General features: G+C 43.3%; 1 long non-coding RNA gene across 1 annotated transcript in view; it reads left to right on the forward strand.

Annotated features, from left to right (window-relative positions):
* The first annotated feature begins 1,209 nt into the window (after positions 1 to 1,209).
* Positions 1,210 to 24,235, forward strand: part of LOC141107252 (uncharacterized) — a 72,978-nt gene continuing 49,952 nt past the window's right edge. Inside the window, exon 1 of the long non-coding RNA XR_012235838.1 lies at positions 1,210 to 1,383. This is a non-coding gene — a long non-coding RNA (uncharacterized lncRNA). The remainder of the gene's footprint in view (positions 1,384 to 24,235) is intronic.

Here is a 24,235-nt window from a genome sequence, read left to right on the forward strand (position 1 = left end):
AAATTAGTTTGTCGCTCTGTTTTTGTTAATAGCTTAAAAAATAAAAAATGCAAAGGTGATCAAATATCACCAAAAGAAAGCTCTATTTGTAGGAAAAAAAGGACATAAATTTTGTTTGGAAACAACGTTGCACACCTGCGCAATTGTTAGTTAAAGCGACGCAGTGCCAAATTGCAAAAAATGGCCTGGTCATTAAGGGGGTAAATCCTTCCGGTCCTTAATGGTTAAACAAAATTTCTGTGAATAGTAGGAGAGAGCAGAGAGATGATCTTATTAGTCTGTTGCTGGTCATCTACTATCCAGTCAAAGTTTGATGTCAGGAAGGTGACCTAGCTGTGTTTCTTAAAGTGGAATTTTAGTCAGAAAATTAAGTCCTGCTAGATCACTTCACCCTGGCCCTTTTTTCAGGCATAGCTTTGTAGAACATTAAAAATAAGTGCCTATACTGTTTAAAATCCAGTAATACACTGTCTCACCCTGCCCTGCACATGCTCATTTGCGCTCTATTTTTAGGCACTGTGCCAAATATATATAGGCTGATCTGCTGACAGCCTAAAGATTCACTGCTGTTCAGGGGCTTGGGGCTTCAAAGTTTGGCTTTAAAGTCTATCCTCTACCTGAATGGCTCTAAAATCATTCTCTCACATCATATTTTTTTTGTTATGTTTTTTGCTTCAAAGTCTGCTTGCTCTTGCACAGTGCTTTCCAGTATTCTGATAGCCACTTTGATCTTTTATACTCTGATTCACACACAGTACAACATTTTATAGAACTACTAAAGTAACTAAAGACCTTTGTGTATTTAAGTCCCAAGGTCTTCCCTCGGTTTTCTTCCCTCTTGATCTTTCCCCAGTCTTTGATACAGTTGCAGTAGACTACTGATCCTGATTAATTATCTGTGCACAGGTGGCATTAGCAATTACACACGTGTTTTTCATGTTGCTGTAGTATCATATCAGTGTTTCTTTTTTGCCTCTCCTTTTATTTCTCAGATCATTTTTGGGAGTAGCCTTATCCTGCATGGCTGTGACTATTTTAAAGTCATTTCCAGGGAACCTAATAATAGGCCAGGACATCAAAGCCTATACCCATAAAACTTTATTGAAGAATGACAAAGCATTACAATTCCCAACAGGAATTCGTTTTCAAAGTTGTGTTACAAATTTCTTAAAGGGCAGCTTGAGTAAAACAGCCAAATAGACCATTGAAGCACATACATAGGAAAAGTTTTGCTTATAATATAAACTAACTCCTGTAACTTCTTTTTTTTAAATTCCTGCCCACTCTGTTTCATTGTTTCACGTCTTGCCTGCACTTTGGAGCACTAGTGAACAGATTGTTTGACATTCTCTGAGCTCTTTTTGTCCTAAAAGCCTACCAACAGTAAGTACTTCTACCTCCAACCTGTCGCAAGTGTAGTATGTGTTTCTCTTTAAAGTTTATTTGTGGGGTACCTTTTTGTCAGGGCTGCTGTGCCTGTCTGTGTTTCTGCACTCTTTAACCTGTATCACTGCTGTGTTTGTGCCTATTTAACCACTTCAATACCTGGCACTTTTATCTCCTTCCTGCCCAGGCCAATTTTCAGCTTTCAGCGCTGTCACAATTTGAATGACAAGATGCGCAGTCATGCAATACTGTCCATAAACTAAATTTTTATCATTTTGTTCACACAACTAGAGCTTTCTGGTATTCAATCACCACTGGGTTTTTTATTTTTTTGCTAAATAAACAAAAAAAAAACAGACATGTTTGAAAATATTGCGTTTTTCTCTGTTTCTGTTATACAATTTTGCAAATAAATAATTGTTCTTCATAAATTTAGGCCAAAATTTATTCTGCTACATTTGTTTGGTGAAAATAACCCAAATCAGTGTATATCATTTTGTCTGTAGGAAAGTTATAGAGTCCACAAACTATGGAATATATCTGAAAATTGATCAATCCTGATGTACTGAAGGCCTATCTCATTTCTTGAGGCCCGAAAATGTCAGGACAGTACAGATATACCCCAAATTACACCTTTTTGGAAAGTAGTCATTTCAAGGTATTTAGTAAGAGGCATGGCAAGTTTTTTCAAACTGTATTTTTTTTGTCATAATTTTTGGAAAATGAAGAAATTAAAAAAGAAAGAATTTTCACAATTTCTTTTTTTCTACATACTGTCACCAGTGCAGTACAGAATCATCATATAATTGGTGCAGTGGTGATTAGGGACTGGTGACAGTACGAAAAAAAAAAAAAACTTAAAAAAAAATGTATTATTTATTACATCTTTTTATGTTTTGTTTTTTTTTCCATAATTTTTATTGTTTTCTGGATAATTTGTACAAACAAGAGGTTATCATACAGAATGTGTCAAATAACGCTTATATTGGAAGAATGGTAAATACAGTATGTGTGGTTCATCTGATAATAATAATTTGTACTCTTAAAGTAATAGCAATTGTTATTTTTTATTTTTTTTTTAAACACACTGTGACCACAGCAATATATTTTTACCATACTAACATTGTACTACTCTGGGGAAGTGATCTGGATTTTTTTTTTTATTATGCTTGCTTATAGCCAGTGGCATCGCTAGAGGGTGGCTATTGGGGCTATAGTGCCGAGTCTGGGCCCCAAGTCTCTTATCGGGTGGGTGCAGTATGTCCCGGTCTGGAATGCAGGGGACAGGGGCGGACTGAGCTGTGGTAGCGCTGACCTCAACCTGATTCTACTCTTGGTCACTGATTGCTAGAGCCGCCTAGCATCTAGCAACCAGTGACATCACGGCTGCAACTCCCTTCCTGACCAGCATTCAAAGCGGAGGAGGATTCCACTTCCTCCTTCTCTGCACTAGTGCTTGTGGGGCCTAAAGAGTCATGGTCCTGGGATTCCTGGACTGGAGTGTCCCGCCGCTGGTCCAGTGGCGGCGTGGGGTGCAGAGCAGCGGCATCAAGCAGGGAGGATGAGGACTCACCGCAACCCTGAGCAGCATCCCCGACGCCTCCCCGAGCCTGCTCTTCTTCTCCTCTCCCAGCTCGCTGTGACTGGAACAGGAAGAAAACAGGCTGACCGAGGGCGGGTGGGAGATAGGTGGATCACACATACCTACCCACACAGACAGGGGCTGGAACAGTAGGGATTGCAGGCTATGGGGTCTCTCATCCACCCCCCCTCTCTCTTGGCCCTGTCTGTACCATGTGATCACTGTGACCAATCACAGCTAGCAACACAATTGTACACAATGGATGGCATAAATGGTTTGCGAAAGTCAACTGCTGTGATTGGTCACAGCAATTACATGGTACTGGCAGTGAGCTGGTACACTAAGCAGTTATCTGCTGTGTCCGATAGACACAGCCAAGGACAGGTCATGCCACAGGCGCTAGGCACGATCCGGGAGGATGTCATATGACGATCAACAAAAGGGCCGTCCGGCCATCATTTTTCCATAGGCCTGACGGGAACTGGCTAAAGGCTGGTTTCTAAGTCTGTTCTGATTCTGTCTGCTTATGCAGTTTTGCTGGAAATTTCTATTTAAAATATCCTGTTATCTGACCTGTATTGGCTCATGTAGTGTTCTGATTTGACTAAGAAGTAATTTGGGAAAACAACTGAGCCCTGTGGGAGACCAGCAGATCAACACTACCAGCAGTGTCAGTTGAGCAATGTTCTACCGCATGGGTAGCGGGAGAGGTATTTACTAGCTTCTTTTTGTAGAAAGACCTTTTTTAAAGCTGAACTTCAGCCTTACCTTCAGTCTTGGACAATAGTTTGTATCCTCTCCTGTTCTAAAATTTCTTATACTTGAAAGAAGGTTGAAGTTCATAGTTAAGTGTATTCCTGGGTTTTCTGTAAGTTTGACTGGTTTTGGCCCACTGGTTTTGTGCGATGCAAAAAGGAACCACCTAGGGGGATAAAGCCTGAACCTAAAAAGGGAAAAGAGTAAGGGATGGCTGGAGTCAGATGGGGCTCAGAAATGCAGGGGTTGGAATGCTGCCATGCTGTCATCTGAGCCTGGAAGACCAGAGACTTTCTGAAATCGGTGTTTACCCCCTATGGACTCATCCAATTATGGACTTAAGCTAAGCAGGTATGCTGGGGCAGCCACAAGCCTGAAGATAGGGATTAGGGATTTTAGGAGCATGTCTGCACTTTATTCAGAACTGTTACCTGTAATTGTCACTGTGTTAATTTATTCTTCAGTAAAGCTTTTTGAACTTTGCCTGGTCTGAAGTTACTAAAGGGGTGCAATGTAAGTAATGTAAGCACATATAGTCTACACATCGGGTCACTAAATACATGAGTATATGAAGACATTAGTACAAGAGTTATTACAGTGTGAACATACAAGTGGTTACCAAGGGGAACAAAGGTTTCTTTAGCAGTCTGTCGTAAGCGTGTACATGTAGGAGGTGAAATAGTCTCTTGCAGCAGGGGAGATGTTATTGGCACTCCTTCACCCCACAATCCGTCTCGCTTAGCAGCGGGAGCAGATCTGCACCACAGGCACGGAAGAGAAATAGTTAAGTGAAGTTTACGCATGGAGTTCACGCATGGAGTTCACGCTAAGTGCATCGCGGGACCCCACACAGGTAGTGGGAGTGGGGTAGCAGTGATACGCTGGACAGGTGGAGATGGCATTGGCTCTGTGTGTCCCTCCTAAATGCACAAGTGACTGTGGTGATGCTTAATACATCAAGAGAGTTTACTAGAGTTTGTTTATGTTTGTCATCCATCAGGTCATGAGCTCAAGTAAAGTTACCCCAATGTGTAGTGCACTGACCCTATCCAAAGTGCCTAGCATAGCCCAGAAGAACCAAACCCAAGCCTGTTATGTGACCCTTGATTGGCACCCAATGAAGAGGGAAACATGGAGGACGTGATGACCATCCTGTCACCCTGACCTTCTCCACATACTTGTTTCATTGCTCTATCTGTGCTTCTCGTGTTGCATAGTAGGATCTACAGCAAATAAAATAGAGTCCACCGCATTTCGTGGCTGGAAGACACGCAGTATCATCTAGCTCTTTCCTTCGGAGCCTGACTGTCCCTGGCAAAGACCTTGCAAAGACCTTGCAGCCTCTGGTCAGAATTGGGCCAATCACCATACAATTTAAAAGAAAAGAGACCCAGTGCACCCCATTGTGTGCTCTTGGTCTGTTTTTTTTTACAATGCAAATGCAGCCCACCTAGGAACACCCACTCTTCCATACTTACATCAACCCATCAAGGTATTGTGATTAGAGGTCGACCGATATGGGTTTTTCTCTGGCCGATGCCGATATTTAGAAATCGCGGTGGCCGATGGTCGATATATGATGCTGATTTTTTTGGGCCGATATGTTAGGCTGATTTTATTTTTTATTTTTTTTCATCTCATAAAATCTAACAGTTAGACCCCTTTCACAATAGGGCGTTTTTCAGGCGCTTTTGGGCTAAAAATAGCGCCTGTAAAGTGCCTGCAAAATGGCTCCCCTGCAGCCTCAGTGTGAAAGCCTGAGTGCTTTCACACTGAGGCGATGCCCTGGCAGGATGTTAAAAAAAAGTCCTGCAAGCAGCATCTTTGGAGCGGTGTATACCACTGCTCCACCACTCCTGCCCATTGAAATGAATGCACACCGCTGCCGAAGCGCCTGCAAAGCGTTTCGGCAATGGCACTTCAGGGGTGCATTTAACCCCTTCCTTGGCCGCTAGCTGGGTTATAAGCGCCCCACTAGCAGCCGAATAGCGCCGCTAAAATGACGGTAAAGTGCCGCTAATACTAGCAGCGTTTTACCGTCAATGCCTGCCCGCTCCAGTGTGCAAGCAACCTTAAGTAATAAGTGATACAGAAAATTTTTTACATTTAAACATTTATTAAACAAAACAAACCTCCAATCAGTTCACTTGTACGTATAATTTAGATTAAAAAGAAAACCTATATCTTAAATATTAAATACACAAAAACAGGTAATCAAAACTTTTGGACAAAAAAAAATGGGCTAACTTTACTGCTTAGCTTTTTTTTTTAATTCATTAGTGTATTTTTTCAAAAAAAATTGCGTTTGAAAGACCGCTGCGCAAATACCATGTGACATAAAATATTGCAACAACCGCTATTTTATTCTCTAGGGTCTCTGCTAAAAAATATATATATATAATGTTTGGGGGTTCTAAGTGATTTTCTAGCAGAAAATACAGGATTTTTACTTGTAAGCAACAAGTGTCAGAAAAGATTTAGTCTTTAAATGGTTAAACTGAGAACTTCTACACACAGCTCATTGATAAGTGTAAACATTGTATCTCTTCAGGTTCTTTTATCAGATTTGGCAGGCTGTCCAGAGAGGAGAGAAGTCACTTCACAGAAGACTTCAGGCAACTTGCATTGACTTCTATTACAGAAGTCATTTGCAAGTCGCGCTGAAGTTATAATCGACCTTTTTTATCAGCACAATCGGCCGATGCCGATTAAATAAAAAACGCCAAATATCGGCCGATATATCGGTCGACCTCTAATTGTGATATTCACATAACTGCCTTATGAGCCAGCCCACTACTTATGTCAATGCTGAGGGTTCTTGGGAGAAATACCGAGGCAAAGAGCTAAGAGCTTTTGGGAGAAGAACTGAGGCAGTAAAGAAAAATGCACATGGACAGGGCATTTGACAGAACAATACAATAGAAAAAAATCACAGCACATTAACCACCTAGTCAGCATAAGAAAAAAAAAATTCTACACAGTTGCATCTATTAATTTATGGTATAAATGTAGGTTTTAGTTGCACTCCTATGCCACTGAGAGGCAGTTAGGGACTCCCATGTGGCTTGGTGGGCTAGCAGTTCAAACTTCAGGGCTAGACCAATGTAGCTATGTATAAAATATCCAGAACTGGAATCCCTCGTAATCTGAGACCTGAGTAAGGGAATGGACACAACTCCCTTTACACAAGGCAGGGATATGCAATTAACGGACCTCCAGCTGTTGCAGTACTACAAGTCCCATGAGGCATAGCAAGACTCTGCCACAAGCATGACACCCAGAGGCAGAGACATGATGGGACTTGTAGTTTTGCAACACCTGGAGATCCGCTAATTGCATATCCCTGTCATAGGGAATCATGCACAGCTGAGGCTGTTAATCACAGGCTGTGTCCTGAATGTGCCCTTCCCTGCCCCCTTGATTATTTAAAGTTACTACAACCTGTAGCTCTCCAGGACACTCTTCAGCAGTGAAGATTCCCCTGATGCTTCAACAATGCTCCAGCTTCACTCCTCCTTTATAAGCCTGTTAAATTCCAGAGTCCTTTAACACATCCTCTTCTCTTGGCAACAGCCTAGGAGGCAAGAACAAAAGATCCTTCTGGAAGCTCACCCTAAATATTGAAACCCTCCCCCAGCATGCACCAGTGACAAAAACATTTCTAGTGGTTGGCCATGGAGACATAAATATTCATAATTCAGACCTATTGCATTTCTTGGTTTGTTGCCGGGGCATTCCCTAACAGAATGTGGATGCAAACAATAAACTGAGCTTAGGAAAAACCCAATTAAAACAAAACCATAATAATTTCGAGCTTTGGCTGACTACAGCTTAGCTACAACATTGAATTTAAGCCAGGGACACTCCTGCTTAGGACATGGTTCATACCTTTGATGAAACCATTGTCTCATCAAGACTCCTCTGAAAAGTGTTGTCCCTAACTCTAATCTAACAGAGCTCCCACTTTGGGACATACTTAGCATTTAATAAATTGAGGAAAATAATGCCTGAAGGTAATTCTTCCCTACTTAAAGTGGAACTTTACCCATAACAACTTTATAAAATATATATATATATATATATATATATATATATATATATATATATATATATATATATATATATATATATATATATATTTAACAAGGAACATAAATTTCTAAATTCATGTGTGCTGTAAATTGCCTCCAATATTGCTCCTTTTTTTCTTGCCAGAGGCTACCATTTTGCTGAACCCCAGAGCCCCTGAGCAGCGGTAAATTTATAAGCTGTCAGCAGATCCACCTCTAGTGGCTCTGATTTTTGGCACAGTGCCAAAAATAGAAAGCAATAGAAAGCAACTGAGCATGTGCAGAGAAGGGAGAGACATTGTTTTACCATATTTTCAAGTTTTACGTAGCTATACCTGCAAAAGCAACAGGCATGAAGTGATTTAGCAAGACTTAATTTTCCAAGTTTTCCAAGTTAAGGTTCCACTTTAAGTGCGTACACACGAGAAGTCTAGCACCACCAAATGGCAGCTAAGATTTCCAGTGTGTTTCTGCACCAAATCCAGAAAGCAAACAAAAATGGCAATGGCTCCAAGAAATTAATTTTAGCTTTTTAGTAAAAGGTGCACATGGACATGGCATTTCACAGAACAGTACAATACAATGATCTCTGCACATTTTGACCTGATTAATTTCGGCGTTCTTAAGCCTACACCCATGTGAAGGCCCATATAGGATTAACAGGTGTTCAAGGCATCCTGTGCAAGCAGTCTCATTCAGGTCATTTGGGACTCAGTGACTGCATGCACACAGCCGCTGCTCCCAATTTGACATCATGTAGGTGCGGGGGGCGTGTCCAGAACTCACACAATATGCATTTGGGGACATTTAACCACACCCATATGGATGTCAAATCGGGAACAGCGGCTGTGTCCATGCGGCCGCTGCATCCCAGTTTACATGAATGGGGCTGCTTGCACGCAGTTGCTCAGTACACCTAAGCATCTCATGCGGGCAAAGGCAACCCTCACTAGGATGTACACTTAACTACACCCCTGTAAATTAGGCCTTACCAGGTAGTCATCAAAAGAAAATTATACACTGTTTCAAGAATGAGTTAAAAAAAACTGAGATATTGGTTGTATATACTTTCAAGGATATGTGGAAGCCATGCTACCTCGTCAAGGCCCCTCTCTAAACTGTAGTCGCTAGACTAGAGTTGCAAGTCTTGGGTGAGTTGTCAGAGAGGGTCCAGGGTGGGGTCTCATGTTGTTTGCCTGAAGCAATAAAGTTTTATCTATGTGGGATTCTATGGTGTGCCGCTGGTCTTTTCCCAGTGACTCACAAATGGCTATAAAACCTGGCAGAGCCTGTAACCCTCTCTCACTCTATCCAAAGGTTAAAAAAAAAGTTTGTCTGGACTTGGGTTTTAACTGCAGTTGAGAAATGTGCAGACTTGCCAGTGCTCTCTTGTAGGGGTCATGAATTGCACAACTAGCTAAATAAAAATGAAGATCCTTTGGCAGGTAAAACAGTTTACATTTCTGTATCTTAAGCTGTTTGCCTGATGTTCAGTTTTATCATTTAGACTAGCTAAAAATCCTAAATTTCAGTTTATCAGATCCTGGATGATGTTATTTAAGATTATTTAAACCAGAAACAGCATGAAAACTTGAAATAAAAATGCTCAGCTTTTCCTTGACTGTTTGCTGGTCCACTGTTCACTTATAAATTGTACAAGAGCTCCCCCTATCTTGCTATTAGACCTCCTTATAGTTTAGTTTAGCTCCATGGTTTTCCTGCTGATGGAAAAAATTACTGCATACGAATTGGCCCCTCAACAGTCAGATATTGTTTTTAAATAATAACTATTTTTTTTGTTTAATTTAGTGTTTAGGGTTCTTTCACTTAGTTAGCAGTCTCTGCGGTGGATCGCTTTTAGAGGGTGGTAAAGCAGCAGCTGTCAGGTGTTCAAAGGCAATTCTGGCACATCTGGAATGTCAGTTTTTTTATTTTAATTCATACCACCAGGTGAATTTTGTATTAAAATACCACTCCGCAACCGCAAGCCAAGCATTTGGCTAATTGTTGCGGCACACGCTCATCGATTAATGAACACATAAGACAGGTGATGCCACCTGTCAAACTCTGCAAGTTGAGATAAAATTTCTGCAATCCCAAAGCAAAGCATGGTTCATTTTTTCACAATAAACTTTTTATTGTTTAAAAAAAAAATTAAGGTAAAATCAAATCAGTTTGTAAACAGTGGCATTTTGTTTCCTTTTATATCTTATTATTAGTTTCAGAATTACCGCATATACCTGAGTATAAGCCAACTTGTTCAGCACATTTCTTATGCTGAAAAAGCCTCCCACGGCTTATACTCGAGTGAGGGTCTCCCACGGTCTCATGTCCCGCTTTATCGTCCCCAACTGCAGGCTGTTCGGCAGCCATCCACTGTAACAAAGCCCCGCCTCCTCCTCGTCTGTAATACACGGAACACTGAACACTGATACAATGCTGGGAAACTAAATCAATGTTCCGTCTATCACAGACAAGAAGGAGGCGGGGCTTTGTTACAGTGGACCGCCGCCGAACAGACTGCAGTTGCATGACACAGTGGGAGACACCCGCTGTGTGTAATCAAAGATGAGGCTGCAGATGGGCACAGTAAGGCTGTAGATGGGCACAGTGAGGCTGCAGATGGGCACTGATGATACAGGTGGGCACAGTGAGGCTGTAGATGGGCACAGTGAGGCTGCAAATTGGCACAGTGAGGCTGCAGATGGACACAGTAAGGCTGCAGAAGGGCATTGTTTACCAGTAGCCGCTGCATTTCCCACCCTAGGCTTATACTCGAGTCAATAAGTTTTCCCAGTTTTTTGTGGTAAAATTAGGTGCCTCGGCTTATGTTCTGGTCGGCTTATACTCGAGTATATACGGCAAGTTTATTGTATTCCATGTGAAAATTTTAAGATACCAAGAAGACATCACTAAGGAGGGCCAAATAGCCAACCTTCTACAATTCTTATACAGTGCTTTGTAAAAGTATGCATAACACCTTGAAATTTTCCACATTTTGTCATGTTACAACCAAAAACGTAAATGTATTTTATTGGGATTTTATGTGATAGACCAACACAAAGTGGCACATAATTGTGAAGTAGAAGGAAATGATATATGGTTTTCAAAATTTTTTACAAATAAATATGTGAAAAGTGTGGCCTGTATTTGTATTCAGTCCCCCTGAGTCAATACTTTGTAGAACCACCTTGCTGCAATTACAGCTGCAAGTATTTTTGGGAATGTCTCTACCAGTTTTGCACATCTAGAGAGTGAAATGTTTCCCCTTTCCTCTTTGCAAAATAGCTCAAGCTCTGTCATTGGATGGAGAGTGTCTGTAAACAGAAAATTTCAAGTCTTGCCACAGATTCTCAATCGGATTTAGGTCTGGACTTTGACTGGGCCATTGCAACACATGAATATTCTTTGAGCTAAACCATTCCATTGTAGCTTCTGGCAGTATGTTTAGGGTCGTTGCCCTGCTGGAAGGTGAACCTCTGCCCCATTCTCAAGTCTTTTGCAGACTCTAACAGGTTTTCTTCTAAGATTGCCCTGTGTTTTGCTCCATCCATCTTGCCATCAACTCTGACCAGCTTCCCTGTCCCTGCTGAAGAAAAGCATCCCCACAACATGATGCTTCCACCACCATGTTTCACGGTGGGCATGATGTGTTCAGGGTGATGTGCAGTGTTAGTTTTCCGCTACACATAGCATTTTGTTTTTAGGCCAAAAAGTAAAATTTTGGTTTCATCTGACCAGAACACCTTCTTCCACATGTTTGCTGTGTCCCCCACATGGCATCTAGCAAACTGCAAATGGGACTTATGGCTTTTTTTCACAAATGGCTTTTTTCTTGCCATTCTTCCATAAAGGCCACGACTAATAGTTGTCCTGTGGACAGATTCTCCCACCTGAGCTGTGGATCTCTGCAGCTCCTCCAGAGTTACCATGGGCCTCTTGGCTGCTTAAAGCTCTCCTTGCCCGGCCTGTCAGTTTAGGTGGCCGGCCATGTCTTGGTAGGTTTGCAGTTGTGCCATACTCTTTCCATTTCTGAATGTGTCAGGGCTGTCAGGGCTGGGCTCAGCCTTTCCTTCTCTGAGCTGGCTGCTCAACTGTCGGCTAGTTGCCAGCTCCTATCTCTCCACAATGACTCACCTGCTCGTCAGTCCTGTCTACTTAAGCCATCTAGTCCAGATGATCTCTGCCTTTGCCTTGGTCACATCTCTAGAGACGCTCTCCTGTGTTCCTTTTAAAGACTTGCTTGGCTGACATTCCTTCTGGCTCCAGATCCTGCTTGCTGTTCTACTACGCTGTTCTCTAGCTCCCTGACATTTTGGCTTGTCTGACTATCGGTTCCGGTTCCTGAACTCTGGCTAGGTTTTGACTATGTTTACTCTGTTTACCTTTTTTATTGTTATTAAACAAGTGTGATTTAACTGTACTTCTGTCTCGGTCTGATTCTTGGTTTCTGTCAGTAGGCGAAGGCCATGAATTCAGAAGATGCAGTCAATCCACTTGTTGGTAATATTTTTTCCAGATTGGATGAGCAGGATCACTGCATGGATCAGTTTGCCATGGCGCTGCAAGCATTCCTGAGCCGCACGGCTCACCTGGAATCTCCCACTGTGGCTGCTCCGGTAAAACCTGTGTTGCAGGCCGTCCCTGCTGCTGTCCGGTACAACCTGTGTGCAGGCACCCGCCTTGGGTATTACATCTATAAGAGGTATGTCTGATTCTGCTCCACTTCCCCAGCGATTTGGGGGCGATCCAGTCCAATGCAGAGGGTTTCTCAACCAGGTTGAGATATACTTTGAGATGCTGCCCCAGGTGTTTCCTACGGACAGAAGCAAAGTAGGTTTTGTGATATTTTTGCTTTCTGAGAGAGCCTTGGCCTGGGTAAACCCTTTATGGAAGGTGCAAAAACCTGTTGTCTTGAGTTACCCTGAGTTTGTGGCTTCTTTTAAAAGGGTATTTGACGTTCCCGCATGCTCCGCTTCTGCTGCCAAGTGCCTCATGTCCATTAAACAGAGTACGAGAACTGTTGCCAATTACGCCATTGAATTCCGTACTCTGGCAGCAGATGTTGCTTGAAACAATGAGGTCCTCGTGGCTGCTTTTTCTCATGGTCGCTCGGATACCATCAAGGATGAGATAGCAGCCCGAGATATACCCACTGAGCTGGAGAAGTTGATCATGTTTGCCATCCTCATTGACTCCAGACTCAGATAAAGACGAAAGAAGCCTCCTGTACATTTGCCTCGGAGCTTTGCAGTCCCACCCTTGCCTCCCTCACCCCCCATGCCTCCTGGTACCGAGTCAGTCAGTGAAGATGAACCCATGCACTTGGGCTTCACGTATCTCTCTGCAGATGAGAGAACCGTTAGGAGGAGGGAGAGATTGTGCCTTTATTGTGGCCAGGCAGGTCACTTTTTGAAGTCTTGTCCTAGCCGTCCAGGGAACACCCGAACCTTGAGGTCCTGTCATGGACAGACCATAGGTGGCGTTGTTTCGTCCCCAGTTATCCAGAAGGATAAGCCCCTGGTTTTGGTTACCCTTTCTTGGGCTGAGTCATCCGTCGAGATACAGGCTCTAGTTGACTCTGGGGCTGCAGGCCTGTTCATTGATGCTGCCTTTATATCGAAACACTCCATTCCGCTGCAGCTGCGTGACACTCCACTTGCCATTGCGGCTCTTGATGGGAGACCTCTACAGCCTGCCCATGTGACTCATGAGTCTATTCCATTGTGCAGCGTTTTCTTGGCTTTGCCAACTCTTATCGGAAGTTTATTCGTAACTTTTCGTCTCTGGTCAAGCCCCTGACTGATATGATAAGAAAGGACGGTAACCCACAGAGTTGGTCTCCAGAATTCATTAAGGCCTTTGAGAGTCTCAAGGCTGCCTTTGTTTCTGCTCCGGTGTTGGCACATCCTGCTCCTACGTTACCTTTTATCCTTGAGGTTGATGCTTCTGAGACTGGAGTTGGCGCCCTTCTGTCCCTCTGAGAGTGCTATGCATCCTTGTGGCTACTTTTCCAAGAAATTGTCACCTGCGAAGTAGAGGTCAACCGATATATCAGCCATTATAACTTTAGCACGACTTGCAAATGACTTCTGTAATAGAAGTCAATGCAAGTTGCCTGAAGTCTTCCATGGAGCGACTTGTTTGTCCTCCCTGGGCAGCCTGCCAAGTCTGATAAAAGAACCAAGAAGAGATACAATGTTTCTACTTATCAATGAACTGAACTCTGTGTGTAGGAGTTCTCAGTTTAACCATTTAAAGACTAAATCTTTTCTGACACTTGTTGCTTACAAGTAAAAATCTTGTATTTTCTGCTCGAAAATCACTTAGAACCCCCAAAAATTATATATATATATATATATATATATATATATATATATATATATATATATATATTTTTTAGCAGAGACTCTAGGGAATAAAATAGTGGTTGTTGCAATATTTTATGTCACATAGTATTTGCGTAGCGGTCTTTCAAATGCTATTTTTTTGGAAAAAATACACTAATAAATAAAAAAAAAACCTAAAACAGTAAAGTTAGCCCATTTTTTTTTCGTCCAAAAGTTTTGATTACCTGTTTTTGTGTATATAAATGTTTAAATGTAAGAAATTTTCTGTATCACTTATTAATTAACGCTGCTTTCACACTGGAGCGGGCAGGTGTTGACGGTAAAACGCTGCTAGCTTTAGCGGCGCTTTACCATCATTTTAGCGGCGCTATTCGGCTGCTAGCAGGGCGCTTATAACCCAGCTAGCGGCCAATAAAATGCGCCCGTGAAGCGCCGCTGCCGAATCGCTTTGCAGGCTATTCGGCAGCACTGCACATTCATTTCAATGGGCAGGAGTGGTGGAGGAGCGGTAAAAACCGCTCCAAAGATGCTGCTTGCAGGACTTTTTTTTTTAACATCCTGTCAGTGCATCGCCTCAGTGTGAAAGCACTCGGGCTTTCACACTGAGACTGCAGGGGAGCTGTTTTGCAGGCACTTTACAGGCACTTTTTTTAGCCCAAAAGCACGTGAAAAATGCTCCAGTGTTAAAAAGGGTCTAACTGTTAGAATTTATGAGTTGAAGGGGAAAAAAAAAAGAAAAAAAAATCGGCCTAACATATCGCCCCCAAAAAATCGGCCTCATATATCGGCCGCCGCGATTTCTAAATATCAGCATCGGCCAGAGAAAATCCCATATCAGTCGACCCCTACTGTGGAATGCAATTACGAGATTGGTGACAGACAGCTGGTAGCGATCATTTTGGCCCTGAAAGAATGGAGACATCTCCTCGAAGGTACCACTGTGCCGGTTCTCATTCTTACTGACCATAAGAATCTCACATTCTTGTCTGAGGCTAAACACCTCTCTCCCAGAAGGGCGCAATTGGCTCTTCTCTTGTCTAGTTCAAAATTGTTGCTGCTGAGGTCCATGCTCCTCCTGAGAAACCTTGTGCCCGCTGCTTTGTCCCAGAGAGTCTCCGTACTGCCGTGCTCCAGACTTACCATTCTCCCAAGGCTGCTGGCCACCCTGGGAGGAGTCAACTCTTTTGGGCCATTTCCCAACAATTCTGGTGGCCTAGTCTACGTGATGATGTAACCGCCTTTGTAGCTGCCTGTTCCGTGTGTGCTCAGAGTAAGGCTCCATGACACCTTCCAGTGGGCCTCCTACAACCCTTACCCAATGGAGAGAGGCCCTGGACCCACCTGTCTATAGATTTCATTGTAGAGTTACCCAACTCCCAGGGCAACACAGTTTTCCTTATGGTGGTTGACCAGAGAAAATGTCTCACTGTATTCCACTTCCATTTTTGCTCGGGAGATCTTCTGCTTACATGGGCTACCCAAAGTGATTGTCTCGGACTGGGGTAGTCAGTTTGTGTCCCGGTTCTGGCAAGCCTTTTGTGCATAGTTGGGAATTCAACTTACTTTCTCCTCTGCGTATCACCCGCAGTCTAATGGGGCCGCAGAACGAGCCAATCAGTCCTTGGAGCAATTCCTACATTGCTACATTTCTGACCATCGTAACAACTGGTCAGACCTCGTACCGTGGGCGGAGTTTGCTCACAATAGTGCCTTGAATTCTGCTTCCTGATTGTCCCCATTTATGGCGAACTATGGTTTCCAACCTTCCATGTTGCCTGACTCATTTGTTCCGCAGAGTATTCCTGCGTTAGAGGAGCATCTCTGTGGTCTTCGTTCTACTTGGGCACAAGTCCAGGAGGCTTTGCGACATGCTAATGATAGGTACAGACTCCACGCTGACCGCAGACACCTGCCTGTGCCTTCTTACCAGGTTGGGGACAGGGTCTGGCTGTCATCACGCAACCTCCAACTTCGTGTTCCCTCTTTGAAGTTTGCACCTCGGTTTATTGGGCCTTTGCTTATTCTTCGCAGGATTAACCCAGTGGCTTACGCATTAGATCTTCCTTCTAATATGCGTATTTCGAATGTTTTTCATGTCTCCTTATTAAAACCTTTGGTCTATTAAGTGAGTACACAAAATAAGAAATAACTCACAGGAGAAGGGTTAAAAAGACTAGTCACAAGGGGGGGCTCGATGCGTAGTCCTGATCCAGATAGCCAGTGGTGTGGGGTGCTTCTGCCATCTCGCTAGCTGCAGGGGTTTCCATCACAAAGCCCTGTGTCCCACATCCAGTGACATCACAGCCGATGGGGAGACGACTGTCAGCTTGACTCTTGGAGCCTTGGAAACCCCTGCAGCTAGCGAGACAGCAGCAGCACCCCACACCACCGGCTATCTGGATCAGAACTACACAGCGAGCCCCCCCTTGTGACTAGCCTTTTTAACCCTTACTCTATGAGTTATGTATAATATAGTGAACCACAGAAGGGAAATTGCATCACCTTCAGTATGTTGCCAACATCCCAAATTGGTATAGAAAAGTAGGGACCCTGAAATAGGGAACCCCCGATACAGCGGGACTTTTTAGGCGAACAAAACAATTGAGTTTTTAGTAAAATCCTTATTTATTTTTTGTTAGAAAAAAAAGAAGCATAAAAACAGGACAAACTAAACATAGACCTATACAAGAGTGCCTATACAGTAGATTTCCTTTCATACTGAACATTATATACTTTTGTCCATAAATACATATTTCTCTATATGCCTGACATGTTTCAGGACTATGTCCCTTCTTCAGAGGTGTATTGTCAAGAGAAAAATATATGTATCAAGGCGTATTCTGAAAAGACAAGCAAGAACAGTTTACATATTTAAGAATATTATATGGAATAAGCAATTCATAACATGACATCCGACAGTGTCCAACATACATACCAGAATCCAATCTTTTTAAGAAAAAATACTGTGCATAAGATGTGCAAAAAGCAACCTTTTGTATCAGTAGAAAATTGCTAAAAAAAGGCGATGGCCACCAACTAGCCAGAACTGGGCGTGGCGGCTCTCCCTTGGGCTCAGGAATAACTCCGCAAAGGCCCCCAAATATAAGGACGGCCCTGCCACATCCTCACTGTAGCTCTGAAAAAAGGTAGGGGAGAAAAAGGGGGGAAAAAGAGGAAAAAAGGAGGGAATTTATATAAGTTAATTATATTAGACTACTGCGAGCTTATCAGATTGCTATAGATTATTATCTGCATGATATCAAGCCAAATAGACAAATCTATATTATAGCCATAATGCTGATGGTCTTTTCATTGTTATACAAATACTTTTTTTTAAAAACAGGGTTGATATCCTTGTTTGGGTTCAAACTCAAAAAATATTGAATATAATAACAAAAGGCATATATCTAGAGGAAAGGAGAATATAACTCTCACTCCAGTAATTATGTTTCATGGGTCTGGCTCCATATGTGTATAGATGGGGGGGACCAGCAGTATAATTACAAATAGACTACATTGAAAATACAATGGAGGATATGGCAACAAAGTTGCTGCTCCTTCATTAGAAAAACATGGAAAGTGAAAAATGCACAACACAGCTTTCTGTTACTTACTTATTATTTAGACAGAGACCTAGGACGTGATGAGCATTCGTGGGTACGGTCTGACATAGAGCAGGACGCCGAGGCGGCTATAAATAGCCGCCGGCGCTTGCGCAGTGCAGACCACATCCACAGTGTCAGCAGAGGTGGATGTACGGAGTCGCGCATGACAAATGACGTCATAACCGCGCGACGTACACAAAAGTATAGACAGATGGTGACCCAGAGGAGACAAAAAAGGTTGCGTCGTTACTGTGAGGCCGCGCCAACACGTCCAACGCAGCAGCAGCATACAAAGACTGCATGACAGGTTGCCGGGGGGGACCACATCATCACCATGGCAACCAAAAAATAGATATATAATAAATAAATAATGAATTTATGATCTATGAATGCCCATCAAAAACTAAAACATTGAAAATGAGAGGCTGTAAAAGAGCAGGGGACTTGAGACTTGGGACATCCAACATGGAGGCCCCAGGGACAAAACAGCGCCCGCCCGGCGCCTAAGCGCCGGGGGAGCGTCATGCAGATGAGTCCCTCCGACGCAGGAAACACCGCTATGGCACGTCCGAAATAATCGGACATATCTGCGGTGTAAAAGAAGGCCACGCCGCCATTCATCGGAACCGGCGCGGCCTACGTGCGCCGGGCGGAGACAGAGCCCGAACCAAATGCATAAAGAAGAAAAATTGAAATATATATCAAAAACGCATGTCAAAAAAAAAATTTCAATTTGTTCTATGAATCTGGGTGTGAGGACACGGTCGGGTGCAGTGATGAAAAGGGGATAAAAATTGATGGGTGAATGAATGAATGATTTGTATAGCGCTGTAGTTGCGAACTGAATCGCCTCAAGGCGCTGGATCCGTCCTGTGTTGTCAAGCTTCTTAGAAGAGGAAGGTCTTGAGTTTCTTTCTGAAGGCCTGATGGTTTTCTTCCATGCGATCCATGGGTACAAAACAGGGCTTTGAACTGTGAAGCATCTGAAACAAAGGAAGGAGAACAACATAATCAAAGATAGCAATCTGGAACATAAGCACAATAGATACATTGTCATCTATATTGAGTACATTGAATACATTCATAACTGATATATATTCATAAGTACTACAACATTTTTGTATATTGAATGGACAGATCCACAGAGTTAGTTAACATATCGATCTTAAATTCTTTAAACATCCTATTTAAACATGGCCATAGAATATACAATAAATTATTCTTTTTCATATCCTCCTGATATAAAGCCGTCTAGAAATGGGCAACAACTCATTTGAGTATTCAAGCCTGGAAATTGAGTAGCGTTGAGGTTTGCGATCCAGCGGACCTCCCTCTGGAGCAAGATCTTATTCCAATCACCACACCTCGTATCCAGATGAATCCGGTCCAGAATGGTGAAATGGACAAGGGGAAATGTACCCGTGTGGTGGTCTCGCACATGTCGCCCTAGAGGGAGGTCCGGGTCCGCTTGCCTCATAATAGTGATGTGTCGTGCCACCCTTTTATGAAACTCTAATTTTGTTTTTCCGACATAAAAACATTTACATTGGCATGTGGCCCCGCCCCCCGTTATTTAAGAACTGTCAGACGAGGAGACGCCGTCACACAGCGGGAGCCTCCCTCCATGTCAGCATGGATGCGGAGCGGCCCGGAGAAGAAAATGAAGAAGAGAAGAAGAGAAGAAGGAAGAAGAGAAGAGGATGAAGAAGAAGATGAAGAGAAGAGCGGGAGCCTCCCCCCATGCCATGGGTGCGGAGCGGCCCGAGGAGAAGAAGATAGAAGATGCCGCGGAGGAGATGCTGGACGAGAACGCCAGAGGAAGAACCAGAAGAGCCAGAAGAACCAGAAGAAGATGAAGGAAGATAGAAGAAAGAAGAAGCATTTAAATAAAGGAATTGTCAAAAACTGTCTCTTGTCATTTTTAACATTTTTGACAGTTTTTTAGTGAAATGGTAGGGGTAAGTACCCCCTTACCATTTCACACAGTGGGGGGGCCGGGATCTGGGGGTTCCCTTGTTAAAGGGGGCTTCCAGATTCCGATAAGCCCCCCGCCCGCAGACCCCCACAACCACCGGCCAGGGTTGTGGGGATGAGGCCCATGTCCTCATCAACATGGGGACAAGGTGTTTTGGGGGGCTACCCCAAAGCACCCTCCCAATGTTGAGGGCATGTGGCCTGGTACGGTTCAGGAGGGGGGGGCCCGCACTCTCGTCCCCCCCTCTTTTCCTGCGGCCTGCCAGGTTGCGTGCTCGGATAAGGGTCTGGTATGGATCTTTGGGGGGACCCCCACGCCGTTTTTTTTTTTTTTTTGGCGCGGGGTTCCCCTTAAAATCCAATCCAATTTAGGGGGAACCCCACGCAATTTTTTTTTTAAATTTTGGCCGGGGTTCCCCTTAATAACCATACCAGACCTGAAGTGCCTGGTATGGAATTTAGGGGGACTCCCACGTCATTTTTTTTTTAAATTTTGGTTCGGGGTTTCCCTGTGTTGAATTCCCATGCCGTTTTTATCAATGAACTTCTATGTGTATTGTCGGCAATGCAATAGCCGCGGGTAGTTTTAAATGGAATTTTTCCTTCGAAATGTCATTTTGCTGTCAGACTGTTCTAAACACGGGAAACATGCGCCCCTTTACAGGCATACTATAGACACCCCCCAGGTATGAAATTTAAAGGGATATTACACTTTTATTGTTTGACTTTAAGCATTATTAAAATCACTGCTCCTGAAAAAACGGCCGTTTTTAAAACTTTTTTTTGCATTGATCCATGTCTCCTGGGGCAGGACCCGGGTCCCCAAACACTTTTTATGACAATAACTTGCATATAAGCCTTTAAAATTAGCACTTTTGATTTCTCCCATAGACTTGTAAAGGGTGTTCTGCGGCATTCGAATTTGCCGCGAACACCCCAAATTGTTCGCTGTTCGGTGAACTTGCGAACAGCCAATGTTCGAGTCGAACATGAGTTCGACTCGAACTCGAAGCTCATCCCTAGTCCTGAAACATGTCAGGCATATAGAGAAATATGTATTTATGGACAAAAGTATATAATGTTCAGTATGAAAGGAAATCTACTGTATAGGCACTCTTGTATAGGTCTATGTTTAGTTTGTCCTGTTTTTATGCTTCTTTTTTTTCTAACAAAAAATAAATAAGGATTTTACTAAAAACTCAATTGTTTTGTTCGCCTAAAAAGTCCCGCTGTATCGGGGGGTACATTGGTTCCCTATTTCAGGGTCCCTACTTTTCTTACCCTATGAGTTATATCTTATTTTAATTTTTTATCTTAATAAATTCATCATTAACCGTTTTAATATACTGTACTCAGATGAGCACCACTCATCCACATTGTTTACTCACTTTTGTTGCCAATGGTTTAGACTTTAATGGCTGTGTGTTGAGTTATTTGAGGGGACAGCAAATTTACACTGTTATACAAGCTGTACACTCACTACTTGAACATGAAAAGATGTAATAAAATATTTACAAAAATGTGAGGGGTGTACTCACTTTTGTGAGATACTGTATATATATATATATATATATATATATATATATATATATATAAAACTACTGTAAATATATATATAGATATAGATATATATAGATATATATCTATATATATACATATATATTACTCCATGCCTGTTATGAAGAATTTGGTTGGAAGTTATACCAGTGATTTTAGTAGCATCGCCTTGGCCAAGGAGCACACGGTTTGCAGACATAGTAGATGTGTCATAGGGTTTTTTCCTGCCCTTTTTGGACTCGGCTGGACCTTTGGGCCCATGGTCCAATCATCCCTCTTAGTTTAGGGCTTCTGGCTTGAAAAGCTTGGCTTTTGAAATTGTAGCACTACACTTGACAAAGGAGTGCGCATGCGCCCCACGGATGTTGCGCATGCTCTGAAACGCGTTGTGTCTCCTCTACCCGGCTGACGTCACACGCTGGCACTGCGAGCTGTCCTCTTCTTCCCTGCATGATCGGCTGTTCCCTTCCCGATTCCTTGTCATCATTGCAGCTATGGATTAGTGACACCCCCCCAGCTTGTGTTTTATCTGCAGCCCACTACCAGTTACCGACTTATGGAGAGAATTGTTCTTTGCCAATATGTAAGTGGCTATATTTCCTTTTATTACATGGAATTAGGCAGTTTTACTTAGAGGCGCTCCTCTCTCTCTTTTTTCCCTGCCAAACTGGAGAAAGTGATCAAGTGTGTCCCGCTGCCTAGACTGACCCGGGGTGGTCTGAAGAAAATGGTGTGGGAAGGAAGGATGGAAGGCGCGTGATCAGACACTAACATCAAATTCAACAGTTTATTCAAAAGTGATAAAATACATACATGTAAGAAATATAAACATGCTACGTTTTGTGAGAAAGGGTTACAAAATATATATACACACACGCTTGTAGTGTTGCAAATAGGACATGCCCAAATGAGGGCAAATGCAAAAAACTTGGCTGACGCGTTTCGAGGATAACCTCTTCATCAGAGCTTTTAAAAGATGAAAACCAGTCTGTGTAGACACATAGACCAACACATTTGCACATGGGAAGGAGTGGTTAGTAGTGGTCATGTAGTAACTATTCTACACATGATAAGTCTCCCTACTAACCACTCCTTCCCATATGCAAATGTGTTGGTCCATGTGTCTACACAACGCGTCAGCCAAGTTTTTAGCATTTGCCCTCATTTGGGCATGTCCTATTTGTAACACTACAAGCGTGTGTATATATATTTTGTAACCCTTTCTCACAAAACGTAGCATGTTTATATTTGTTACATGTATGTATTTTATCACTTTTGAATAAACTGTAGAATTTGATGTTAGTGTCTGATCACACGCCTTTCATCCTTCCTTCCCACACCTGCTGACCCCTGTCCTTTGTCCTGCTGACCCCTGTCCTCTATCCTGCTGACCCCTGTCTTCTGTCTTGCTGACCCCTGTCCTCCGCCAGCAAATTCCTTTTCTCTGTCCTACTGACCCCTGTCCTCCGCCCCCTGACCCTTTTCCTCCATCCTGCTGACCCCTGTCCTCTGCCCTGCTGACCCCTGTTCTCTGTCCAGCTGACCCCTGTTCTCTGTCTAGCTGACCCGTGTCCTCTCCCCTGCTGACCCCTGTTCTCCATCCTGCTGACCCCTGTCCTCCGCTTTGCTGATTCCTGTCCTGCTAACCTCTGCCCTGCTGACCCCTGTCCTCTGCCCTGCTTATCCCTGTCCTCCATCCTGCTGACCCCTGTCCTCTGTCCTGCTGTCCCCTGTCCTCTGTCCTGCTGACCCCTGTCCTCTGCCCTGCTGGCCCCTGTCCTCCATCCTGCTGGCCCCTGTCCTCCGTTCTGCTGACCCCCGTACTCCGTCCTGCTGACCCCTGTCCTCTGTTCTGCTGACCCCTGTCCTCTGTCCTGCTCTCCTCCGTCCTGCTGAACCCTGTGCACTGCCCTTCTGACCACTGTACACTGCCTTTCTGACCCCCTTACCTCTGCTCTTCTGATCCCTGTCCTCCATTTTGCTGGCCCCTGTACACTGCCCTGCAGACCCTTCTCCTCAGTCAAACTGACCCCTGTCCTTTGCGCTGCTCACCCCTGTCCTCCATTCTGCTGAACCCTGTAAACTGTCATGCAGATCCTTCTCTTCTGCCTGCTAATCCCTTTTCTCTGCCCTTGTGACCCCTGTTCTCTGTCTTACTGACCCCCGTACACTGCCCTACTGATCTTTGTCTTCTGCCCCGATAATCCCTGCTCTCCACCCAGCTGACCCTATCCTCTGCCCTGCTGATCCCCTGTACACTGCCCTACCTACTCCTATACACTGTCCTGTTGTCCTTGCATCCTCTGCCCCCCTGACATTTTTTACTGCATCCCCACATCAGACAGACTAGATCCAGCCCTGTTCTTGAGTAGGAGTGGTTATATAGGGAGACTTCCTGTCTGTTTTTTTTTCTGCCAGTGTCCATTCATCTATAGTTAGCTCATAACTCACATAGTCATGTTTATAGCCTGCTCTGCGTCCCATGATGTACTCCAAGAAATAGATTTTACAGGCAAGTATAAAAATCCAATTTTTGCTTCTCTTCCTCCCAAAACATTTTATTTTGCTTACAGATATTTCACTAAAAGTCTGCATCATATATAAATCATATTAAATTCTCATTCAATCTGATGCAATCTATTGTAGTAATACATGCTAAAATGTTAACACACAACACAATGTGCATTATGGTGTCATTCATTAAAAAAAACCTGCACACTTGCCCATTAGCTGCCAACCCACCTTCAATACAAGTAGTTTTCCTAAAAATACTGCAGGTGTGTTTTTCTCATTAGTGACAGCCCACTGACAGAAGTGCAAAGATAACCACTCATTCTAGGGGTAGGGGATGGAATGATTTTATGCCCCAAAGATTGGAAAGTGAAATTAGCATAGGCACCCATTTAAAAAATACACACTTGAGGACTGATTCATCACAAACACATTTTTTAATCA

The sequence above is a fragment of the Aquarana catesbeiana genome, linkage group LG09, assembly GCF_042186555.1.
Source record: "Aquarana catesbeiana isolate 2022-GZ linkage group LG09, ASM4218655v1, whole genome shotgun sequence".
Lineage (NCBI taxonomy): Eukaryota > Metazoa > Chordata > Amphibia > Anura > Ranidae > Aquarana > Aquarana catesbeiana.